This window comes from Terrapene carolina, unplaced genomic scaffold (genome assembly GCF_002925995.2).
Source record: "Terrapene carolina triunguis isolate 2854851 unplaced genomic scaffold, T_m_triunguis-2.0 Scaffold190, whole genome shotgun sequence".
NCBI lineage: Eukaryota > Metazoa > Chordata > Testudines > Emydidae > Terrapene > Terrapene triunguis.
The window spans coordinates 2,467,501-2,494,035 of record NW_020664541.1 but is presented as its reverse complement, the minus strand read 5'-3'; the positions used below and the strand labels follow the sequence as shown (position 1 = coordinate 2,494,035).

At 45.0% G+C, this 26,535-nt stretch overlaps 1 protein-coding gene across 7 annotated transcripts in view; it reads left to right on the top strand.

The window, feature by feature from the left end:
* The first annotated feature begins 3,544 nt into the window (after positions 1-3,544).
* ERC1 (ELKS/RAB6-interacting/CAST family member 1) overlaps positions 3,545-26,535 on the top strand; it is a 524,735-nt gene continuing 501,744 nt past the window's right edge. For 6 of the 7 annotated variants that reach the window (XM_024204585.2, XM_024204602.2, XM_024204575.2 and 3 more), the window contains exon 1: positions 3,545-3,632. The gene's annotated coding sequence lies outside the window, so the exon portion shown is untranslated. Of the gene's footprint in view, positions 3,633-3,715; positions 3,780-26,535 lie in introns of those variants that run through there. The other variant, XM_024204558.2, reaches the window with a different exon arrangement.

Sequence of the window (26,535 nt, the reverse complement as noted above, 5' to 3'; positions counted from 1 at the left end):
GAGACAATCCAGTGCATTCTGTTCTAAATTCCTATTTATCCCATTTTTCTTATTTTTAGATAATCTACAATTATACAGGATATTTCCTTCTACAATATTTCCTTCCCACAGCATTTTACAGACAAACCAATATATAAACTATATGCAGATAGAGCAATCTTTGAAGTGGAACATTGCACGTGTTTTTAACAGGGCACAAAAATGCTGCGTAACAGTTTAGGACAAACTGGGAATGTTACAGTATCAAACTGAAATTGCAGTGGAATTTAGATAGTGTGTGTAAACTTTATAGGGGACTTTTTATTATGCAGCTTACTTGACACAAGTAACCTTTCAATTTGGTCACATTATTCAGTATTTTAAACTTTCACATTTGTAAAATGATGTAGAAGAAAGTGGCTTGTCCTGGACAGCGGACCCTTATTGCGCACACACTCTGTGTTTAAACATCTCATGAAAAATCTCAGAATAACTGTAATTTATATAACTTCTTTCTTTCAGAAGAATACCAAAGATCTTTACAAACTCAGACTGAGATACCAGTTTTACATAAGCCAGTTCAGTCACCTCTAGAGTGAAAAACATAGCTGTGTAACAGAACATAGCAACACTGTATGATTGTTTGGGACTGGCAGTGACAAACACAATATCCATGTGTAAGTGTCTTGGGAATATAGTTTGGTAGAATGCAATTAACAGAATAGAAATTAATCCAGGAGAGCATCTAACATCCCTGCTTTTATAATATTAAAAGTAGTATGAAGTCATTCAAGCCACAGGTACTTAAAAATGTAGTTGTTCTGTCAGATACAAAGCTAGCATTTCAAGCAGCAGGACAGTAAACCCTAAATGAATCTGGGATATTAGTTCAGTACTGACAGGTTTCAGAGTAGCAGCCGTGTTAGTCTGTATCCGCAAAAAGAACAGGAGTACTTGTGGCACCTTAGAGACTAACCAATTTATTAGAGCATAAGGTTTCGTGGGCTACAGCCCACTTCTTCGGTACTAACTATGCATCTCACTCTTTGAGACTTAAATGTGCTTCTGTTCCACTCTAGCTTGTTGCTGTCTTTCTTTACAGAAAATTATTTAAGTTGCAAAATGTAGTCTTTAAACTTGAGGCTGTTAGAATACTTTAGTCCTGTGCAAGACACAGTACCCATTTCCTTCAGATCACTTTTCCCCTTGGGTTGCGCTGCCATATGTGGAAGCACACGCTGCAGGCTGTCATTCATGCACCACTTTTCCTGTTTTCTACTAGAGGAGAAGGGGCATGCTGTCTCAGGGTAAGTCTACAGCTAAAACACTGCTTTGGTGCAGCTGCCACTGCTGTAGTACTTTAACAAAGACACGGCAAGTCACTGGAAGAAAGCTCTTCCATCAGCTTAATTAATCCACCTCCCTAAGAGGCGGTAGTTATGTTGGCAGAAGAAGTGCTGTCTACACACGTGTGTGTGTTAGGTCAGTACAACTATAGCGCTCAGGGGTATGGCTTTCTCACACCCCTGAGCAACACAGTTACCAATATAGGTCTATAGTGTAGACCAGACCTTAGATTGCGTTGTAAAATATTCTGTATGTTAGACAGGGCTTGGGTTGGTACATAGCAGTATGGTGTATTGGCATCGCTCTCAAGCGGTTATTTTGTTCCCCAGAATTTCACTTTAAAAAACAACAACAACAAAAGTCTGTAGCTTTTATGATCACAAAAACACATACCAATGCAGAGACATCTAGATCAGCCCATAGAACCTGTAACAGTATCTCTGAAAGGTGTGAATTACTCTATACCGCTCAGATGTTCGGTGATGATAATTTAAGGGGATGTCTACACTTAGAGTTTTTGCGCTGTAAGTTACACTGGTGATAGTGAACCGGTGAAAGTAAAGCACTGGTTTGTGTACTCACTCAATTCCTCAGGTGTTAGAGAGTGTTTACACTACCAGCACTTCGATCCCCTATGACAGCAGCGCTGTAGGACAGCTATCCTACAGTGCAGCTCTCTCGATAGGTCTTGTGGGAGGAGGGAGGGAGCAGAAGTGCCCTGTATTGCCCTGCTTAGTCTCTCAGGAGCCCCATTACTTCCTTGTTTCTTCTGTGGCATATTTAAAAAAACCTCCTGCTGTCTGGCTGCTTTCCCCACTACATCTACAAACAAAAGGTAAGGGAGCTTCAAACTTCCTGGGGCTTACAGGTGGAGGGGCGGATGTCCAGGCGTCAGAGCAGCTGGTCAGAGTGTTCGCTTTTGGAACTGTGGGATATCCTCCGGAGGCCAAAGGGTGTTTACACTGCTAGAACGTGTCTTCACTTTCCCAGCAGCACATAAAGAACAGCGGTAAGAGCTGTATGCCTCTTGCGAAGGTGGTTTACTTCACGGCAAAAAGTCATTAACAAGCGTAGACGCTCCCAGAGTTTTAGCGCAAACAAGGGACTTTTTGAGCTTTAAAGGGTAAGTGTAGACATACCCTAAATGTCCACAGTATCAGCTATTTCATCCTCCTTGTAAGAAAGGGGCAGGAGGATCCTACATCTACCCCAGCTACCGCAACATCCCATGTCAGGGTCATAAGGGAGCTGGCCTTGGGAGACGCCCCCGCGCCTTCTACTCTCCTAGTCGAGGATCACGTTGATCTGAACGACCTACGGCGAAGGCGTCTCATGTCGACAGCTCGTCGGGGGACGACGACGTCGCCTAACTCTGTGGGCAGAGACCCCCCCCCTTCCCCTCCAACTCCGCCCCCGGCTCTGCTGCGCCCGGCTCTCCCATCGCGGGTGGGCGGGCGGGTGTCTCGTGGCCGCTCCCCGATCGCAGCCGCCCCGCGCCCCCGAGCGCGCGGAAAGTCGTGGCCGTGCCCGCTGCGACATTAGCGCCGTTTCAATAACGAGGCCCCGCGTGCTCGGCCGAGCGCCGGCTCTGGAGCGGAGGCGGCGTCTGCATCGGCCCCGGCACGGTGGGGGTGGGCGCGGGCGCTGCCCCAAAGGGTCTGTCAGCCAGTCACGGCGGGGGCGCGGCGCTTGTGCATCTACCGGGAGACCACATAAGGGGCGGGCACCACCCCCCACGCGGCTGGTTCTCTCAATACCTGTGCGTGACTGGGGGCGGGGCTCGGCTCCTTCCTTCAGCAGCAGCAGCTCTACCCTATCGATAACGTGGTTACGGCAAGCGGGAAAAGACAAACTTCCCGCCCACACCAGACGCTCCAGGGACGACGTTGACCTCGTGACGGTCTTTTCACAGCCACTTCGGCGCGCGCGCACGCGCGCGCTAAGGGTCCAGGAGCAGCAGCCCAGCGGTCAGGGGGCGCAGCAGCTTCCGAATCTCCCTAGCTCGCGCGGCGCAGGCGATGATTCAGTAGGAGAGGCCCGCGCAGGGGCGGAGCTTTGGTGCGCCGCGCAGCGTAGGGGGTGGGAGCTTGGTGTGTCGCGCGGCGGTGGCAGGAGGGCGGGGTTCGCAGGCTCGCGCCGGAGGCGGGACTTAGTGTCTCGAGCCGGGGGCGCGGGAGGGAGCCGAGCGTGAGGGAGAAGCGGGCGGGGCGGAGCCGAGTCGGAGTCTGCCTGGTGTCGCTGCCCCCTTGTTCCCCCCTCCGTCGCTGACAGGCAGCAGCCGGAGCCACCGGGCGGGCGGGCAGCAGGTGAGAGACGGGCCCCCGCGACCCGCGGGGAGCCTGGGCAGGGCCTGCGGGGACCGGGAGCCGCCGGCTGCGGGGTAGGATGCGGCCGGGATGCGAGGCTGGAGCCGAGGGGGCGGCCTGGTACTGGGGGATCCGCCGCCAGCTCAGGTGGGTCTCGCCCCGGTAGTGGCCGAGACCCCTCCCTTCCCCCCCCCCCCGGTCGGGTGGCCTGTCTGCAGGCTGGGAGAGCAGGGGGCGCTCGGGTGGGGCTGGGGGTGGCTGGCAGGGAGCGGACTCTGCCTGGCCCCTTCTCATCCCTGGTGCCGGGGGAGGCGCGGGGCCTGGGGCAGCCCTGCAGGCGCCTCGCACCCCTGTCGCTCCTCGCAACCGTGCCTGGCTGGGGCGTTGTGTTCCTTCTGCCCTCAGACACCTTCTCCCCCTGCGGGACAGCCCGGGGAAAGGAAACGGCAGGGATCGCATCGTAGCAACCTGCCTCTATTTCCTCCCGACGGAGACACAAGGAGGGTCTGTGTCTTCTCTGGTGACATTGCTCAGGGCTTGTGGATGTAATAAATATATCTTGACTCTTTGATTTTTGTGTCCAACACAGTAGCTCTTCCCCTCTCCCCCATTTTGTATTCCAGTTATCCAACCCCAGTATTTGCCATTGGTAACTGCATATAATGTCTAATGTAAAAAGTAATTATTTATCCTTAAATAGGGCCAATCATGTTCTCTATTATATATCAGAGGGGTAGCCGTGTTAGTCTGTATCCACAAAAAGAACGAGGAGTCTGGTGGCACCTTAAAGACTAACAGATTTATTCGGGTGTAAGCTTTCGTGAGTAAAAAACCAACTTCTTCAGATGCATGGAGTGAAAATTACAGATACAGGCATAAATATATATTCACACATGAAGAGAAGGGTTACCATACAAGTGGAGATCCAGTGTTGAAGGCCATTTTAGTCAGGGCGGATGTGGTCCATTCTCAATAATTGTTGAGGAGGTGTCAATACCAAGAGAGGGAAAATTGCTTTTGTAGTGAGCCAGCCATTCCCAGTCACTATTCAAACCCAAATTGATGGTGTTAAGTTTGAAAATGAATTGTGGCTTTGCAGTTTCTCTTTGAAGTCTGTTTTTGAAGTTTTGTTGTTGAAGAATGGCTACTTTTAAATCTTATTGAATGTCATGTTATTTACGGTATGAATGTCAGATACGCTGTTTGGCTTGAGGTATTTTTATCCAAACCATGCAGAATCTAAAGTGTCATTACAAAATAATGAGTGTTTAATCTGTGGTGGCTGTAAATTAACCTTCCAAATGAAAAGTGAGTGTAAACTGATAGAGTGCTATATTCCTGAGTCTGCAGACATCTTGAAACAGTAGCTCTGGGAAAAGTGAATTTGCCTGCTCCCCATATCACTCTAACTAGGGTATTAAATCTAAAGCCTAATTATGAAACTACATGTTGTCATCAGCAAATTTTATCATGGATCATTTAATCATAGGCAATAGGGAATGGTGTGGGAGTAAAGCTGATGGTGTTAGGGAAAATTTGGGAGTGGCTTTAAGGTAGCCTGTGTAGAGATAGAAAAAGAAAGCGGAGAGACCCACAAAGACAAAGTGGTAGAGAAACAAAGTAAGGAGGATGGTGAAATTAGAGAAGAAACAGACGTATCAGTGTTGGTAAAGGTAAGAATATGTTTCTGTCATATTCTGTCCTTGATTATTTTGCAGACCTCCCTTTGATGTCTTTGGTTGAACAATGATAATGCATAGTTCTACACTTATGCCCTGGCCAGCTCTAAAGAATGAATTTGACACCCCATAATGGTATTAGTACTGAGTTAAATGACAAAGCGATGAGTAGAGTTAGATGAGACTGTGGTTTAAAAAAACAAACAAACTAGCACTTTGACTATACTAATATGGCTAGGGCGGTAGTATAATAGGGAACATTATAGATAAAACTTGCAGTACACACGGCCACTGGTGGCTAATCTGTGATCATTTGTAATGAGGGAGCTGTGTGAAACACAGCACACCTATAGTAATGGCACAGCCCAAAAACTTGGGATAGAGCATGGTTCTTGAATGCTACTTAATAGGATTGGATCTTTTCCATGTTGGCTGGCCAAAGTTTATTAAAACAAGTTTAGCTGAAACCAAGTCAGAATATAGATGTTAAAAAGAGGCCCTGTTTATATTACAAGAGAACTGTTATCCAGGAATGCTTTAAAATCTTTTCTAGACAAGAACTAGCACTGTTTCTCTGACCATGTTATAAACTTTTATTAGGCCCTTATTTCACCAATAATTGCTTCGTGGCATGACTGGCTAAATGGTTACTAACTTGTGAATTTAATCTTGGGCTACTCCTCTACTGGTCTAATCAGGCATACAGGTGTTAGCCCAATACCTCAACGAATAGTTTGCCTCAGTTTTTAATAAGGCTACTGAGGAATTTAGAAGTAATGGCAGCGTGGTTAATGGGAATGAGTATATGGAGATAGAAATTACCATGTCTGAAGAGCAAGGCAAATTCAAATAGCTTGGGACCAAATCAGGGACCCCGGATAATTTCCATCCAAAAATATTAAAGGACCAGGAGCATGAAATTGCAAACCCAAGAGCAAGAATTTTAATGAATTTGTAAACTCAGGGGTCGTAATTTATTACTGGAGAATTGCTAAGATAGTACCTATTTTTAGGAGGGGGCAGGGGAAAAGTGATCTGGGAAACGACAGGTTCGTTAGTTTGGCCTCAATTATATGCAAGGTCTTGGAACAGAGGTCCCCAAACTGCAGCGTGTCCCCCTAGGGGTTTGTGGAGGAATGTTTTTTTGGGGGGGGGGGTGCAGCGGGGTCAGGCCAGCCCCCACGGGAGGCAGGAAGAGAGTGCCACCTGGCCCCTCCCAGCCTCCTACTCTGCTCCGGTCCCACCCCCAGCCTGAGCCCCTGGCCGCGGCTCCATTCCCGGCCCAGGGCCAAGGGTGGGGTGGGCTGGGAGTGGAGCTGGGTCCGGTTGCTGACCCCCATCGCAGCCTGGCTGCGGCTCTGCTTCCAGCTTTGGCCCCTGGCCGCAGCTCCGTTCCCAGCCCACTCATGGCCCCAGACCCACTTCCAGCTGTGGCTCCAGCCTCGACCACCTTACCCTTGTCTGCATCTCTTCCCCCTCCCCCCCTCGAGCTGCACAGACAGATAAGAGGGGGCATGACCCTCAAAAGTTTGGGAACCACTGTCTTAGAACAAATTTTGAAAGAGAAAGTAGTTAAGGTCATAGAGGTAAACAGAAATTGGAATAAAATGCAACATGGTTTTACAAAAGGTAGATCTTGTCAAACAAACATGATCTCTTTCTTTGAGAAGATAACTGATTTTCTAGACAAAAGAAAGGCAATAGATTAATCTACGTGGATTTCAGTAAGGCATTTGATACAGTTCCACATGAGAAGTTATTAGTTAAATTGGGTAAGATGGGGATTAATACAAGAATTGAAAGGTGGATAAGGAACTGGTTGAAGGGGAGACTACAGCATGTTATACTGAGAGGAGACCTGTCAGTCTGGAGGGAAGTTACTAGTGGATTTCCTCAGGGATCGGTCTTGGGACCAATCTTATTTAACATTTTTATTAATGAACTTGGTGCACAAAGTAGGAGTGTGCTAATAAAATTGGCCGATGACTCAAAATTGGGAGGTACACCTCTACCCCGATGTAACGCGACCCGATATAACACGAATTCGGATATAACGCGGTAAACCAGTGCTCCGGGGCTGCGCACTCCGGCAGATCAAAGCAAGTACGATATAACGCAGTTTCACCTATAACATGGTAAGATTTTTTGGCTCCCGAGGACAGCCTTATATCGGGATAGAGGTGTATTGCCAATCTGGAGGACAGGAATATCATACAAGAAAATTTGGATGACCTTGAAAACTGGAGTAATAGAAATGGGATGAAATTTAATAGTGCAAAGTGCAAGGTCATGCATTTAGGGACTAACAACAAGAATTTTTGATTTAAGCTGGGGACATATGAGTTGGAAGTGGTGGAGGTGGAGAAAGACCTGGGTGTATTAATCGATTGGAGGTCATAGTCATCCTGTGAATGTGATGCGGCCATAAGAAAGGCTAATGTAATCCTAGGATGCATTAGGTGAGGTATTTCCAGTAGAGATAGGGAAGTTTTATTACCATTATACAAAGCACTGATGAGACCTCATCTTGAATACCGTGCAATTCTGGTCTCCCATGTTTAAGAAGGATGAATTCAAACTGGAACAGGTGCAGAGAAAGGCTACTAGGATGATCAGAGGAATGGAGAACCTACCTCATCAGAGGAGACTTAAGGAGCTTGGCTTGTTTAGCTTAACCAACCAAAGGCTGAGGAGAGACATGACTGCTCTCTATAAATACATCAGAGGGATAAACACCATAAAGGGGGAGAAGTTATTTAAGTTAAAGAACAGTGTTGGAAAAAGGATAAATGGATATAATAAACTGGCCATCAATAAGTTTAGGCTTGAAATTAGACGCAGGTCTCTAACCATCAGAGGAGTGAAGTTCTGGAACAGCATCCCAAGGGGAGTAGTGGGGGCAAAAAACTTAACTGGTTTCAAGACTGAGCTTGATAAGTGTATGGAGTGGATGGTATGTTGAGAATGCCAATGCTGGCTTGTGGCCCGTCTGTGACTGCTAGTGGCAAATATCTCCAACTGCTGGAGATAGGACGCTAGATGGGGCGGGCTCTGAGTTACTACAGTGAATTCTTTCCCAAGTGTCTGTCTAGCTGGTGGGTCTCACCAACATGCTTAGGGTCTAACTGATTACCATACTTGGGGTTGGGAAGGAATTTTCCCCAGGCCAGATTGGCAGAGATCTTGGGGTGATTTTTTTTTTTTTGCCTTCCTCTGCAGCTATTCCAGAGCACTTACCTAGCTATGTTACCTGGAAGCTATGGGTAGATTTAAAGTGTCTAACTTGTTTTGCTGGACAGCATATGTTCATTTTAGTACAGATACATGCAACTGTCCAGATAGCTGTAATTTGTGATCAGCTGATCACAATAATTTCTACAGTGAAGACACTGAGACAGCAAAACCTTGTCTGATGGTAAGATCGAGACCTTGCTGACTCTCCTGTAGTGAAGAGAACATTCAGGCTCATTTAGATTTTGCTAAACGTAAACAGAATGTGTTTCAGGGAAACCTCTAATCATTTTGCTGGAAGCAGGATTCAGCATACTGCTGTCCAGTGATGAGAGGCTATAAAGAGTTAAACAAATAAAACTGCTAACGTCTTTTCAATGCTAGAAAACAATATTATTGCTCTTCTTGCAAGTATCTTATGTATCTATGGCTAACTGTTTCCTGGTACTATAGTCAGGGCTGGGTCACAGTGCAATTTCAGGAGATGGTACATATGTTGCTCTGAACAAATGCCTTGTCTACACTAGTAAAAATCAGAGTTATAAATACCTATCTGTGTATATTTACTGGTGGGTAGCAATGGAGGAAGCAATAGTAAGAGCTCAGGCTTTTTTACTGCCATTGGCAACATGGTTACAGTTATGATTCTACTGTTGTAGTGAAGAGTTAAGGGTCTGCTTCCACCCAGAGTGAGAGAGAGAGAGAGAAACTGTATCACAATTGCTGAGGAAATATTTCTGTTATTGTGTGTGCACTATGAGACCGAGCTATATGTTGCTGCAAACTTCTAATCATTGTCCTGATAAAATCCTGTTCTAAAGTTTCCCAATCCATTTTGGTGATTAGAAGAGTGAGAATTATTTTAATCAGAGTTAATATCACCATTGGTTTTCATCCCTGATTGATTTTCATTATTTATTTGGGTTTTTTTGTTCTAGCATCTGCTTTTTTTAATTTGTTGTCTTGTACATGTTAATTTTATGTATCATGTATTACATGTTGGTTGGTGCTAAAAGTGTGTGGTTAGGGGCTTGACTTCTCCACCCACAACAATCTGATTCCTAACTAGTGAGTAAGAAGACAGATGCCTCTGGAAGGAGAATTTGGGTGATGACTCTAATTTGAATACATTTACCTGATTGTATTTGAGAATAAGCTGACAGTAATAAAATCACCAAACTAGTGCTTCTGTGCAAGCCTGGAAAAGACACTGAGTACACAACAGTTTCAGCAAGGTAGGAAAGCAGTACTCAGTTGCCTTGTCTTAATTAGCCTGGTATTAATGTATTTTAACCATTGAATTTACATAATGATGAAAACTTGCCTTATTTGTTGGGCGCAAGGAAAAGATTATACATTCATTAAATAAAGTGGAGGTACGATGTGGTCCAAGCTCCAGTTACAAAGAAAGATCCAGCCACAATGTGTATAAAAACAGAATTCTAGTGAGCCTTGTTTTGGGGTGAAGGTCTTTTGGACTGGAAAAGGTTTAAACTAAAAAGGTTTAAAAAAAAAAAAAAAAAAAAACCCCCCCTGAGCTCAGTGTAGCTTTTGTTTTTATAGTATATTTGATTATATAATGTTTATGAATGGTAAAAGGCCTAAAGAAAGATGTCCGTTGTTAGCAGAAACACAAATCTTTAAAGTGAAAATAGTATGTAGCAGGTTGTTCCTGATTACACCAGATTTTATTGTTAATTCTAATAGATTTCATGATAGGGAATGTGTATCTGAAGCCCGGGTAGAGACCTGAAATGAGCTTTGAGGCAGAACATGGCTCTGACTTTCATATACAGAGGATTGTGGGTGGTAGAAGTATATTCTGATTTTATTTAGAACAATGCCATTTTCTGCTCATCGCTGTCTTGCTTTAAGCTATGTTTTCCCCTGTGCTGATAAACGAAGGCTGTAGGCCGCTCTCCCCATTTTTATTTAGTAAAAATAATCACTCATACAGTAACTAGTTTGAGGAAGCTTACAGCAACAAGGTGTAGCTGCTTTGTTTCTGCTATCTGCTAACAAAGGCAAGTGAGGAATTGGCAAATGGAAAGCAGAGCTGGATCCAGAAAGAGAGGAGAGAAATCAGATTATCACATACTCCAGTTATTTCTCTCTGTGTGTGTGTGTGTGTGTGTGTGTAACATCTTACATTTTATTCTTCTTTAATTAATATATCAAATTGGGAGACTGCCTAGGGTGACTGTCATTTGGGGTTACAAAACAAAAACACTTTTTTTATCACAAGTGACACGTAGTTGTACTCTTCCTCAGACTGTTAGGGTCAGAAATTGTTGTCTCCATGTTAATGAAGCAATTTTATGGCAAATCAAGGTCACCTGGAGATCCTCTAACCATTATTGAAAGACTTTCTTGAGAGATTTCTCTGTGAGAAATGAAAGAAATACAGTCACAAGTCAAACCCCTCCTCCTCACAGTGGTTTTTGTTAGTTGGCTGATGTTTTAGATAGGTGAATTTTTAAAAAAAAAAAAAAAAAAGAGAGAGAGAAAATGAAATAACGTTCAAATTAAAATAAAAACATAATTTATAAAAGAGATGTGGAATTGGTGCCAGAGCATTGTATGTCTGGTAAAGATGAATCAATCTTAGTGTGGATGATTGCTATTTTTGTGTCTTCTTTCCTTCTTAATTTTCTTCATGCCTTTCAGTCTCTCCTGTTGTCAGGGCCACAGGGATAACTAGTATTTGTTTTGAATGTGATAAATAAGTACAAATTCCACTGATACAACCCCTTGTTTATATAGGATTTTCAGCACAGGTTGATTTGGAAACATTTCTCAAGACAAACTCCCTTTTCGTCCCTTTCCCAAATTTATTATTCATTAGTTCACTTTAACAAGGAGCAGTGATCCTTCCTCCCTCCTCAATTGAATTAAACCCCCAGATTCTAGAATACAGAAATAAGACAGTTACTGTTAATTCTGTACTTGTGTGCTGTGCACAAGATAATAGCAGTTCATTAGTCTCCTGTTCATTTTGGTTGGGACATCTGTAAATTGTTGTGAAATTTGTCTTTTCCTAAGGCACTCAGTCACTGTGTAGTGAACATTGCTATCCATAAAATGTCTGGAAGTTTTCACTTGAATGGAATTTTTTATATATTTTTGGGGAAAATCCTTTCCCTGTTTTTTTTCCGGACACTCTCCTCCCCTTTGTTTTTAATTCCAGTATGTAGGCCCACTTTCAGAATCCTTCCAGTGACTTCAGTTACACTTCCACCAGGCACCTAGTTCTGAATTGACTAAAATGTTACTGCTTTCCATAGCTCAGGTAATTCAATTCCCATGAGTGGTAAAGGGGAGTTTCCCTACCCACTAAGCAACACTGTTTGAGAGCTGAATTAGCTCTCACCTCTCATTTTCACTGAAGGTGTAAAAGTATAAATCTGTATGGTAGATATCACATCATTATGGTACAGCAGATTGTGTGGCATCAGCTACCTTCTGTTTCTTGGGAAGTTACTTTTCTGTCAGGGACATGACAGTCATTTTCGTTTTCTAAAGAAGCTATTAATAGTTTGACAAGATGCTGGCTAAGGCAAAGAGGAGGCAGTTTCTTGAATCTGTTAAGTTTGCCTTCTGGAGTGATTGAGTTACAATCAGCACCACAAAATTTTTTAATAAGACTAGCTTAAGTTTATTATTCAGAAGTGTTAGCACTTTTATTTTCCAGTTTTGTACTGTATCAATATTGCTATGGTTTTTCCTGTGTATTCTATAGCTTAGAGAGGGCATACGTTTTTAGGAAAGTGTTCTGATAAACTGAAATGCACAGGACAATACACTTTTAGTCCCTTTTATTTAGACTTAGGGCTTGTGTATACAAAAGTTTGGGAAAGAGAATCTAAATGAACTAAAGGTGTGAATTTAAAGTGGATTAGTTAAACCACATTAAATTCCTGTGTGGACGGTGTCCTTCTGAATTTAAGGGGTTTAAACTGCATTAAATTCAGTTAACCTGGTTTGAAAACAGTTGTGTACACGCGACACAATCCGTCACAGTGCATTAACTCCACATTTATTGCAAACTCTGGAGTCCTTCTGCAAAGTGAACTAAGTTTGCTGCAAATTGAATTACTTCTGTGTGTTTGTGTGGACACAATGTTGTTGTGCACCATTTTGGCATGTGTCCAGCAGCTATCACACACTGCTATGTGAATGACAATTACTGATCTCTCTCTTTCCCTGTGTGCTCTCCTCTGCTTTGGTATTAAGTTGCCAGGATGTTTCTGTCATAGTTCAGGGCAACTATACCTCTGTTTCCCCTCTGGCCCAGAAAGGACATGTTCTTCTAGGCTTTTGGCTCCTCAACTGTTACCACTCTTGGGTTGAGATCCATGTCTCTCTCCCTTCTAAATGTTTTTTTTTTCCAGGTTGCACAGTTCCCTGCACCCACTTATTCCCAGCTAGCCAGACTACTTAAACAGGCCAGTGTGTGTGCTGTGCTTTCTCTTCAGAGGCTATAAACATAACTGCCCACAATTAAGTTACCATATAGTTCTTTATAAGCAAGCACATTTATTCTTAAGGTGAAAACATTACAGAGAAAACATATAAAAAACAATAAAATAACCTACACATATGCTAATAAGCCAGAGATCACCCCCTCAGCTCCAGCAGGGACTTGAGCAGGAGTCAGTCCTTCGGACCCTATAATGGGGTTTCCTGAGGTTACTAGTTCATAACATTCATAGCATAGAACAAATGCCCAGACTGTGCAGATCAGCCTGTTTTTTGTTGTTGTTTTTAAAATATAAGTTGGGCCTTTGATCTTCATCCTTTGGGAACAGGTGATTAGCAGAAAATGGTGCTCTCTTCAGGGCATAGATTCAAAAGTTTGGACTGTTAAATATCTGGTGGAAGGCATTTGGATTCATCTCCCCCTAGATATTTCTCAGGAATTTCACTTTGCACACGTGGTCCCAAAAAATCATTCTCTGCCCCATTGTTCAATATAGTCCTTTGATGATCCTGGCCCACAATAATCTATAACCATGGCATTTAATACAATGGACTCAAATATATAAAACTTAATTCAGTAAGGTTTTTCAAGGATACTTCAGGAAATGGCCACATCTGTCGCAGTGCCCGCCACCATTTAAAAGCTGCATGGGGCCAGATTTTGCCAATTTACTCCTGGATTCCACTGTATCAGCATTGCTGTGATTCCACTATAGAAGCCCCATAGCATGCTTTGCGCAGCTGCATGGAGCTGTGCTGAGACAATGGTTCTCATTGCTATCTGGCATGAAGCATCAGTACTGGAAGCTCTTGTGAATAGAACAAAAATAAAGATTTGTTTGTGGACATTGCAAAGCAGATGACTGGGGTGGCGAACAGTGCTGGATAAAGGCAAGCAGCTCAGAAGGACGTATATTACAGTTAGTGATGACAAAAAAATATCCAGCTGGGCACACGTAGCCTGTCCAGTTCTGGAGGAACTGGACAGTATTTTACATAACTACATAACCACCCAACACAGAAAGGTTTTGGAACCTGCTGCCTTTTCTCTTCCCCTTCTCCTTCACCTCCTTCTTCGCCCCCCACCACGAATGACTAGCAAGACTACAAGGGAATAAGCACAAGGAGGCCAGTGGGGAGCTGTTCCCTAACAGTCAGAATCTCCTTGGGACTGAGGTCCCAGGTAGAAAGCCAACCCGATTCCTGTCCTGCAGCAATGAGCCCGAATCCCAGCCAGAAATCCAGCCCAGGACCCAAGAGGCAGATCATCTGGCAGGAACTGTAGTGTGTAAGTGTACCTATCTTTACAATTTATTATTATTGTGCTGCCATGCTAGCTTCTGTTATGGGTGCCTCATGGCCTCAGCTATATTAGGGGGATGTGCGCTACGATCCTTTGAGTCTCCAGCCCCGCCTCCCTCCTTTGCTCACACTGTCTGCTTGGCCCCCCTGCAAGTGTTACCAAGTTGGCAGCTGCTCCACCTGGGTAATTTCCCTTTGTCATATGCTAAAGTACTGACTATTGACTGTTTTGAGGACCATGGAGGGCAAATACCCATCTACTTATATCTGTCCTGCGCAGTGTATGCTCTTCCTCACCCTTTCCCCCCCAAAAGCTTCCCGAACAACCCCTGTTTGTCATCTCAAAATGGTGGCTGGCAGCATGGTGCAGCTGCAGCCTCTACCCCACTCCCCTTTCACAGTAGATTCAATGTTGGCAAAATTCACCTGAGATAATGATTACAGAGAAGTTTGATTAGTATTCTCAGTTTACATGAGGTACGCATGGATATCGCATGCCTGTAAAGCTACAAAAATTACTGCTCCCCGCTGAGGTACAAATGCCCTGTAACAAGCATTCTTACAGGAAAAGAATTGACAGTCATTGCAGAACCCTATCCATTTTTCTCTGCACTTTCTTCATATCTGCAGGGGAGATAAAGCAGAATCTAAGACTAAGAAATTGCTCAATTTTTGTCCTGATGTTATGGGGGATAGCCAAATGGTGACTTGCCCTGGTAAAGCTCACTACTCTTTTACTCCTGCAAGAGGCATTTCGGGGGTGGGGGGCATCTTGGTGAATAAACTTTACAGCATATCATGCCTGCCCTTTTCCTTTTTGAATAAGGCCATTCTTTGCCTCCTAGTCACTGGTCTCAGTGTAATGTCATTGAGAGTCAGGACAGCCTAACGGGGTTAATTACCCAGTTCGCATCCAGATGCTGCCCCCTGCTTGCTCTAGCTCATACCCATCCAATACCATGTAAGCACCTCCAAGGCACAACACAACTGCAAAGCCAGACCAGCAACATAATTCCCATCCATAGCCTCCAAGGCATTATGGCAAAGCCAAACAGTATATATTGCGCGCACACACACATCCCAGTGCACCCAGCACTCTCCTTACCATCTCTGAGGTTCCAGAATCTCAGGAAGGTAAAGTCACAAACGTATATTAAAAAATGCTATCCTGGCTTGTCTGCAATATGAACAATTGCAGCCTTTTTTCTTGCTTTCACAGCCTGCACACCTGCAGTTGCACGACCCTCAAGACCAGGGCCTCTATTGACTGCTGAGTGGCTGGCCAACCTGAGGAGACAAAAACTGAAAACTTGGGACAAAATGTTGTGGATCTCATTATAGAATCTTAAATAAAAATAAAAAAAATAGCAAAGACATGGAGGCAATATTTGTGGCCAGACAGGGAGCTCTCCCAAGAGATTGCGGCAGTGGCCAAGGATAGCATGGTAGTTGCCAGGGAAAGTATTACCATGGCTAAAGAGTGAAAAAAGACACGGAGATACAGAGGCAACTCATAGGTTCAATACTAAGCCAAAATGCTGTACTTAAAAGCATATTGCTGTTGGGGCAGCGCAGACAGCAGTCCTGTAAACCAGGATTCAGCCATGTTCTTCAGCCCCTGGACAATACACAATACTGGGAATCATTGAAGATTAGGGTTGGAAGAGACCTCAGGAGGTCATTTAGTCCAACCACATGCTCAAAGCAGGACCAATACCAACTAAATCATCCCAGCCTGGGCTTTATCTAGCTGAGGCTTAAAAACCTCTAAGAATGGAGATTCCACCACCTCCCTAGGTAACCCATTCCTGTGCTTCACCACCCGCCTAGTGAAATAGTGTTTCCTAATATTCAACCTAGACCTCCCCCACTGCAATTTGAGATCATTGCTCCTTGTTCTGTCATCTGCCACCACTGAGAACAGCTGAGCTCCATCCTCTTTGGAACCTCCCTTCAGGTAGTTGAAGGCTGCTATGAAATCCCCCCTCACTCTTCTCTTCTGCAGACTAAACAAGCCCAGTTCCCTCAGCCCCTCCTCGTAAGTCATGTGCCCCATCCCCCTGATCATTTTCATTGCCCTCCGCTGGACTCTCTCCAATTTGTCCACATCCTTTCTGTAGTCGGGGGCCCAAAACTTGACGCAATACTCCCGGTGTGGCCTCACCAGTACCGAATAGAGGGAAATAATCACTTCCCTCGATCTGCTGGCAATGCTCCTACTAATGCAGCCCAATATGCCATTAGCCTTCTTGGCAACCAGGGCACACTGCTGACTCATATCCAGCTTCTCATCTACTGTAATCCCCCGGTCCTTTTCTGCAGAACTGCTGCTTAGGCAGGCAGTCGGTCCTCAACCTGTAGTGGTGCATGGGATTCTTCCATTCTAAGTGCAGGACTCTGCACTTGTCCTTGTTGAACCTCATCAGATTTCTTTTGGCCCAATCCTCCAATTTGTCTAGGTCACTCTGGACCCTATCGCTACCTTCCAGCTTATCTACCTCTTCTTCCCCCCCCACCCCCACCCCAGCTCAGTGTCATCTGCGAACTTGCTGAGGGTGTAATCCATCCCATCATCCAGATAATTAATGAAGATGTTGAACAAAACCAGCCCCAGGACCAACCCCTGGGGCACTCCGCTTGATACTGGCTGCCAACTAGACATCGAGCAGTCGATCACTACCCGTTGAGCCCGACAATCTAGCCATCTTTCTATCCACCTTATAGTCCATTAATCGAATCCATATTTTTTGAACTTGCTGGCAAGAATACTGTGGGAGGCCATATCAGAAGCTTTGCTAAAGTCAAGATATATCACGTCCACTGCCTTCCCCATTTCCACAGAGCCAGTTATGTCATCATAGAAGGCAATCAGGTTGGTCAGGCATGACTTGCCCTTGGTGAATCCATGTTGACTGTTCCTGATCACCTTCCTCTTGTCCAAATGCTTCAAAATGATTTCCTTGAGGACCTGCTCCATGATTTTTCTGGGGACTGAGGTGAGGCTGACCGGTTTGTAGTTCCCTGGGTTCTCCTTCCTTTTTTTTTTAAGATAGACACTATATTTGCCTTTTTCCAATCGTCCAGGACCACCCCCGATCACCACGAGTTTTCAAAGATAATGGCCAATGGTTCTGCAATCACATCAGCCAATTCTCTCAGCACCCTCGGATGCATTAGATCTGGACCCATGGACTTGTGCATGTCCAGCTTTTCTAAATAATCCTTAACCTGTTCTTTCACCACTGAGGGCTGCTCACCTCCTCCCCATACTTTGTTGCCTTGGACAGCAGTGTGGGAGCTGACCTTGTCTGTGAAGACTGAGGCAAAAAAAGCATTGAGTACTTCAGCTTTTTCCACATCATCTGTCACTAGGATGCCTCCCCCATTCATTAAGGGTCGCACACTTTCCCAGACCTTTTTCTTGTTGCTTACATACCTGTAGAAACCCTTCTTGTTACCCTTCACATCCCTTGCTAGCTGCAACTCCAGTTGCGTTTTGGCCTTCCTCATTACACCCCTGCATGTTTGAGCAATATTCATATATTCCTCTGCAGTCATCTGTCCCAGTTTCCACTTCTTGTAAGCTTCCTTTTTGTGTTAAGCCAAGCTGGTCGCCTGCCATATTTGCTATTCTTTCTGCACATTGGGATGGTTTGTTCCTGTGTCCTCAATAAGGCTTCTTTAAAATACAGCCAGCTTTCCTGGACTCCTTTCACCCTCATATTAGCCTCCCAGGTGATCTTGCCCATCAGTTCCCTAAGGGAGTCAGTCTGCTTTTCTGAAGTCCAGGGTCCGTATTTTGCTACTTTCCTTTCTTCCTTTTGTGAGGATTCTGAACCGAGTCATCTCATGGTCACTGCTGTCCAAGTTGCCCAGGAATACAAGTAACTCCTCCCTACTGTTCCATAGCAGCAGTGCTCCCAGAGGCCATTCCCTTCACGGGGTGAACAGACAACAATTGCATCTGGGCACCCAGCTCTTTTGAGCCCTCCAGCACTCCTGATAACTTTGAGCTGAATCATCCAACCTGTTACCCAGGATATATTTATGTGTATGGCACACCACATTAATATGTATTCAGGAACTACATTAACTACAACTGTGAATTGTATTTCTTTTCCAAGAATGCTGGTCACTCATGCTAAGGTACGTCCCATAACACTGCAATAGCTGAAATTTTCCCTTGGTACAGGCAAATACAGAACTAGTAAGAAACAAAATGTATGAATAGAATGTCTTGGTACAGGTAGGAGGTGCCTCCACACCCCAATAACCCCTGGAATGTGGTATCCAAAACAAAGATAAGGATGGTACGGAAAAACAAGTACAGACTGGTGGGTGTTGTATAGCGTGCTCTCAAACCTGTAAGCAACTGTGCTGTAACTATAGGTAATCTTAGATGCGTATTTTTGAAGCGGCCCTTCCATGTAAGGTAAGTGCTGTGAGATTGCTTCCCAGAAAGCGTGGTATACGTGTCTCCATTTCATGCTGTAGTGCCTTGTCTTTGGCTGATAAGAGGATTAAGCTTGGCAGTTTGGTTTTCAGATATTTAAAATATCAAACCATAACTGGTAATTGGTTATACCTAGTTAACAATCCCCAGAAGTGCCATGAACAGGAAGAGGTGCAGGCAAAGCATAAACTTGCCTGTCACTTTAACTTTCCTTTTCCCCCATAATTTTGTTCTGCCCTTTACTGCACTGTTGCACTTTCAGTTTTAGCTTCACTGTTTTAAAGGTTTGTTTACAGTTGTTAGTTAATAGATTTGTTTTAAAACGTATTGTTTCATACTAAAAATTATTTTATTATTGGTGCAATTAAAATGTAACATTGCTATATTGGTTGGAAACAACAGGGGAAAAAAAACACATTCCAGTCTCTTCTACTAACAGTACCACTTTCCTTTCAAACAGCCAGATGCACACTCCACCACTACTACTGTGCACCTGCTGAGTCAGTAGAAAAAAATTCCTTCCGTCCAAGTGGCCTGAGACTGGCTTCATTAACCAGGGAAGCAGAAGTTAATTTGTGTCTCCTAAGATAACTGGGCAACCTCCGAACTATTAATGTCCACAGTGATCCTGGGGGCAAATATTCCTTTTTCCATTAATGTAAATAAACCTGAGTTTTGAAAGATCCTAGCATTGTGGAACCTTCTAGACCACCCTGCATTTGTCTGTAAACCTGCCATAGTGGTCAGCCAACCCTTGGAGCACTATGGAGAAATAACCCTTTCTGTTTATAAATTCTGTGCTATAGTGGTGTGACAATTTATAGGTACATAATCCCATCAGCTGTCCCAATACAGTTTGGGAATACCATGCATACAAAAAGACACAATCTCCTGAGAATTACCAACCTTTATAACCTGATGCAACAGTACAGTAACTCCTCACTTAACATTGTAGTTATGTTCCTGAAAAATGCGACTTTAAGTGAAACGATGTTAAGCAAATCCAATTTCCCCATAAGAATTAATGTAAATAGGGGGGGTTCCCCTACTCTGCAAGCACCAGGGGCGGGGGGCTCAACCCTCAGCCCGCCCACTCCACCCCTTCCCCCAAATCCCCTTTCCCATCCTGAAATTCTCTCGTGACTTCTGGCCATCCGATATCTACAAAACAATCCTTTCCCACCAAACCACACTAGTTTCTTGAGTCCAGAAATGGTGCTGCATGGTGTGAAGTTACTCCAGGACCAGTCTTCTACTATCAACTGCTCAGTGTCCTCTTCTTCATGGTCCCTGTCCTCCTTTCTCCACTTCTGAATCTTTCTACTGCTGGAGGATCTGTTGCCACTGCTGCCACATCTCCTTCGTGGTGTGATGGGGAAAGTTCAAAGCCAAATTCATCTGGCTTTCAGAGTTTAAATAGAGCCCAAGCAGCCTCTATGTATTTTGTGATCACTATCATAGTGGTGCAGAGCAGTGTTTGGTCCGTGCTGACCAACAGCAACTTGAAAAGGGGGTAGCCCACCCAGAAAGAAAGTATGGGATGGGGACAGTGGAAACATGGGATTTTTAAAAAAATATGAGAGTGCCTAGTTTCTTGCTTTGAATCCCACAACTCTCAGCGAGAAACATTCCAGAATGCACACTGCTCAATAGTGAAGCAAAGGTCCATGGGATGCTCAGAGAATACCTCGTCCTCAGTATGCAGCAAGCTGTTGTGTGTACATGCTATGCGATTTGAAAGATGGAAAGTGTGCTCCATATACACACTTTTGGTGCGGCTCATTTGCTGTGTGTTACCTGACGCTCATCAAAAAGCTTCAGATTAAACCCGCTTTGTAGATGAGCCCTAAGGGTATGTCTACATAGCATAGCAAACCCAGATCTGTATGACCCAGGCCTGCAGATTTGGTGTTTCCAACCCTGTTCACATTGCTTTGGAAACCCAGGTCTCTCAACTATGCTGGTGTGTTCATACTGCACTATGCAGAGTTGAGTCAGAACTTCAGCTTCTGTGGGCATATACCATCATATCCCAGCATTCTTAGTGCCCTCACCAGCTGTACCTGCTCTAGGGCTTGGTTCGTTGTGGGAGAACTTGTCTGTCCCTCCTGCAGGAGTTGATTGGAAGTGTTTTGTGTGGTTTTAGCCTGCCAACACATCCAGCTGAGCCATTTTGTGTCCACGTGCTCCTGGCAGTCAGAGCCAGGATCCTGGCCCAACATGGATCATGACCCACTGGAAGAACTTCCCCATCTCTCTGTCAGTTCTATTTCTGGAATCACACATAGAATCTGTGAGGTGCTCATGGACATTTCAGCGGCGGGTTTTTGACCTACCAAAGGCACCTTTCGGAGGTGGGTACTGCCATGCCAGTTGTGATCCAGCTGATACTGCTTAAGCCTTAGCTGCAGATTTCCCCTGTGTAGACTGTCCTTTCTGGAGCAGGGCCACAAGTGCAAACTGGTGGGATCACATTATTATGCGGACCTGGGATGACCAACAGTGGGTCCATAACTTTCGTATGAAGAAGCAGATGTTCCTTGAGGTTTGGAGCAGCTTGCCCCAACCACCACATCTACAGGAGGGAGGCCATGGTATTCCAGTTGCGGGTCACTATAGCTAGCTGGAAGATGGCTACCCCAGAATGCTATAGGCCGGGGTGGGCAAACTTTTTGGCCCGAGGGCCACATCGGGGTTGCAAAACTGTATGGAGGGCCAGGTAGGGAAGGCTGTGCCTCCCCAAACAGCCTGGCCCCTGCCCCCTATCCGACCTCTCCTGCCCCCTGACTGCCCTCCTCAGAACATAACACCCATACAACCCCCCTAATCCTTGTCCCCTGACCGCCCCCTCCGGGGACCTCTGCCCCTAACTGCCCCCTGGGATCCCACCTGCTAACTCCCCCTGTTCCCCGTCCCCTGCCCCCCCGAACCTCTGCCCCATCCAACTGCCCCCTGTCCCCTGACTGCCCCCCGGGACCTCCTGCCCTTTATCCAACCCCCTGGCCCCGTGGCTGCAGGGGAGCAGTGGGGGAGGGGCCTGGGGCTAGCCTCCTGGGCCAGGAGCTCAGGGGCCGGGCAGGACCGTCCCGCAGGCCGGATGTGGCCTGAACACGGTAGTTTGCCCACCTCTGCTATAGGCCCTGTTTTAACTAGTTTGGAGTTGGCAAACCAACTGTGGGGGTTATTGTGGCAGAGGTTTGTGAGGTGATCAGGATTGTGATGTACCCAGAAGTGGAGGGCATTATAAATGTTCCTGAACACTTGGTGGCTTTCAGAGAAGGGATTTTGCAAACTACACCAGGGCCATTGACTGAACTCATGTGCCTATAGTTTGCCCTTGGCAAGAAGCACATAAACTATAAAGAGTACTACATTCATCATTATGCAGTCCTTGGTTGACCATAGGGGCAAATTCATGGGCACTAACATAGGATGCATTGGGTGTTCTGGAGATCAGGACTTTACCTTCATGGACTAGCTGAAACATAATTCCCACCAAATGATATGGTTATAGATGGAGTCACTGTCCCCACTGTTATTCTAGGGGACCCTGCTTACCCTCTGTTGCCACGGCTTATGAAACCATACCCTAATTTCAGACAATTTAGCAAAAGAAGGTTCAGCTACGCACACAGTAGCTGTGGGATGGGCATTTGGCAGAATGACACCCCGTTGTTGCTGCCTTCAAAACCACTTGTATGCCAGTGTTGTCAGTACAGTCTGCAGTATTGTGGCCTGGTGTGTTCCTCACAATGTTTGTGAGGAGAAGGGAGAACCCCTGTTTGCCAGGAGCGGACTCAAGATAGTGCTGGATTTCTGAACTGGTACTTACAGCCAGACAGTGTGCCTGTAATCACTGGTGCTGGATCCACATGCGCAATGGAAATCAGAGGTGCTTTGTGCACCAACATAATGGGTGTGCATGATCCCATGCATGCGGGGAATGAAATGGTATTTGCAGTTGTGCTGTGTATGGATGTGGGGAACCCATGGACTTTTTAAAAAATGTGCTGGTATTATGTGTTACAAATTTTGCAAACACTTTCTGAATTGTATGGAGATGTTCTGCATTTTGTAAATACTAGCTATGTACTTAAGATTACAGTTTATGGATTACCATAATGACAATTTTTAGTATGACACTTCTAAAGAATAGGCATATGATTACATTTACTAAAGATTGTCACTTTTAATGTTATGTATAATAAAACTTGCTATTGTAGCCTTGTGTGCAAATTCAGCACTTTTTATTTTACACATGTATTTACATAGCAGTGTAAGAACAAGAAAGGGAGACCAGCTACCATCAAAATATATAACACAGTAACCAAACTCAGTGTCAAAACAGTTAAAGGTGTATGTTACCAAATGACATGGCCAGCTATTTCTGGGTGTCCCCTGTCTTGGTTCTCCTTGTCCTTTCTGGTGTGTCTTATATATGGGACCTGGAGTGGATGAATGCACAGGAGGTACATATGTCTGTTCCAAGTGGTACTGTTCTTTGGCTGTGACATGGTCTATCCAACCACTGAATTGTCCAAAGGCTATATAATCTACAGGACACGATAGCATGGCAGGGACTCAGGGCATGGGGCTAGCACAGGAGCAGAAGGTAGCAGTGGAGCCTGCAGTTTAGTAGTCAGGAGCTCAAATAATTGCCCAAACAGATCCTTCTGCTGCACTCTGTCTTCCTTTTTCAACCTGCAGTCATGCTCCCTGAATTTTTCCATCGGTCTCTCCTCATGCTGTGCAGCTGTTCTCTCTCTTTCCACCCTTCTTGCATCCTTATCCTTCTGGAACTCTAGCTGCTGATTCATTTTATCTAGAATCTCTTCCATCAGCTCATCTTGGACTCTTTCTCCTTGCCTGCAATAGGTGAATTTCCCCCAGGCTGCTGGTGGCATGTTTTTCCTGTGCAAAGTGCCTTGAAAGGAAAAATAAAGCACATTATTGACAGTGGAAATTTTTTTTACATTTTCTACTCTGTCAAAGGGGCTGCTTTCACTCAAGGTCAAAACATAATACTTTTATTATCTGGCTTTATTTTCTTCACATACAAAACAGTAGCCACTTCCCATGTCCTGTGGAGCAGCACTGAAAGCCTTCACACATCATGGTGAGATACATGTACAAAACGTTGAAATGATTTCAACATCTGTAACTGGGCAGGCTCCTCTCCCGGTGGGGGGTCATTACCAGATGGCCATGGATGCCTCTTGATTGTCAACACCTCTCTGAGTTTTTATTTATGTTGCCACCACAAAGGCATCCTCACAATCTGCGTGCAGCACTTCTGCGTACAGTGTCCTTCAACCTCAGCCCTTTCTCCAGGGAGAGGAAGTGATCTCATCAGCCAGAGACCTGACTTCCCCTGGGTTCTCCTAGCCCCTCTCTCCTCCTTTAGATGTCCTTCCTGTGCTTTTTAACTACCTTCTCAGTTGATGGGATAATTAGCCCCTTTGCCTATACTGGCACTAGAAAATGTTCAGAAAAGGGCAACTAAAATGATTAGGGGTTTGGAACGGGTCCCATATGAGGAGAGATTAAAGAGGCTAGGACTCTTCAGCTTGGAAGAGAGGAGATTAAGGGGGGATATGATAGAGGTATATAAAATCATGAGTGATGTGGAGAAAGTGGATAAGGAAAAGTTATTTACTTATTCCCATAATACAAGAACTAGGGGTCACCAAATGAAATTAATAGGCAGCAGGTTTAAAACAAATACAAGGAAGTTCTTCTTCACGCAGTGCACAGTCAACTTGTGGAACTCCTTACCTGAGGAGGTTGTGAAGGCTAGGACTATAACAGCGTTTAAAAGAGAACTGGATAAATTCCTGGTGGTTAAGTCCATTAATGGCTATTAGCCAGGATGGGTAAGGAATGGTGTCCCTAGCCTCTGTTTGTCAGAGGATGGAGATGGATGGCAGGAGAGAGATCACTTGATCATTCCCTGTTAGGTCCACTCCTTTTGGGGCACCTGGCATTGGCCACTGTCAGTAGACAGGATACTGGGCTAGAGGGACCTTTGGTCTGACCCGGTACGGCCGTTCTTATGTTCTTATGCTCATCAACCAACAGTCTGATTAGGTAATTAGGTTGTCTATTCCCAATCATGGCTTTTCTGGAGGAACTAGTTAGTGTCTAAATGACCAGAGTGCTCGGTCAGCTGCTGGCTCCCAGCACACTGTCACAACATTCCTTTTCTCTTTTCTGGGGGTTGGGAGGGATTTATGAGGGGTCCAGTCACTAGCTCTGTTTTTTCAATACTTTCAGACAGGACAAGTTCTGGAGAACATTGATATTGTGGTGGCCCAAACTAGAAACGTGAACTACTTCTTCCATGCCAGGGGAGGACAGCCATCCATCTATGCTAAGGAGATATTTAGGCATCTATTGACTGACCAACACATCTTGGAATGGAGGGGGCTCATGAGTTGCAGAGGTGGCCCTGAAAGTATGCCCTGCCCTGGAAGGTAACTGAGCGTCTGGAGTTCCTACACCTTTAGAAGTATGCTTGTATCACCAGCCAGCAATGGTTGAAAATTCATGGTAAAATCAGTAAGATGCTGATTTAGCATGGACATGCAGTACAGCCTCCTTACTAGCATCTTGCATCTCTGTGCAAACCTGATTGACTGCCAGCCATGGGGACTCCTAATACAGCCAGCCAGCCAGCCATCCTCTTCTCTAATTTGGACTCTCACTCCCGTTTTGTTTGGACTCCTAACAGCCAAGTTGTTTTGGGACTCAGTTTATAGGCATTCTGGGCAAATATGGGAGTGGCTGATTTTTGAGGTGTGCTGTATTATTAGACTACTGTTAATTGTGGAGCCCAACTTATAACAATCAGAATAACAAGTAAAATATTTCATAACTCCTTGATTAATTTTTTTCTTCTTTTTGTTGTGTCCATTTTGAATCCCACATGGTGTTGGGAGGAAAAGCGGGGGGAATGCTAGGGGAATGGTGTGGCTTCCACCCTGAACAGAAGCACAGCAGCACCCTGGTTTTCATTAATAACTTAATAGGGCCATAAGCTGGAAATCTATCCCATCCATATATCAATAAGAAACAGAGTGGCAGAAACTTACCAGGCTCCGGTTCTAGTGCTTGTTCCTGATGCCTGTTCTGTAGTGGGCCACTGCCCAGGGCCGTCCTCAAACAGCACCTCCTACTACAGACCCAGGATTTGCTGTAGCTGCTCTGGCTGCATAGCTATTTAGTTACTGGTCTCAGCACCAGTGTCACCTCTTGCATGTGATGGCTGCCTGTCCTCTGGCAGTGTCTGTGTCTCGGGGATCATAAGGGTGCCATCCTTGCTCAGCAGATTGTCATGCCTCACTGTGGGCCCACTGCTTGTTACAATTCCCAGTACCCCATCAATTTCTTTGTGAAAGGGACAGGAAGATGGATATTTCAGAGGTGCTCTTAGCATTTTTGACTTTGCAATAGTTTGTCTTCAGCCACTTGATTTGCTTTCTGCATTTTTCTGGGGTCTGGTCAATTCCCAACACCACCAGCTGCTCAAATATAGCTTTGTAGATCTGATCATTTCTTGTACTCTTAGTGAAATTGAATGTCTTTCTCGCTTTGTGCCAGAGGTTAACCAGAATCCATCTGTGTTCTGGCCAGCTAGCAACATGCTTGATGCAGGACTTTTTCTTAGTGTTGGCCATAGGTAGTACACACAAGGGTTAACAGTTTCCAGTTGAGTGTGTGTGTGTGTGTGTGTGTGTGTGTGTGTGTGTGTGTGTGTGTG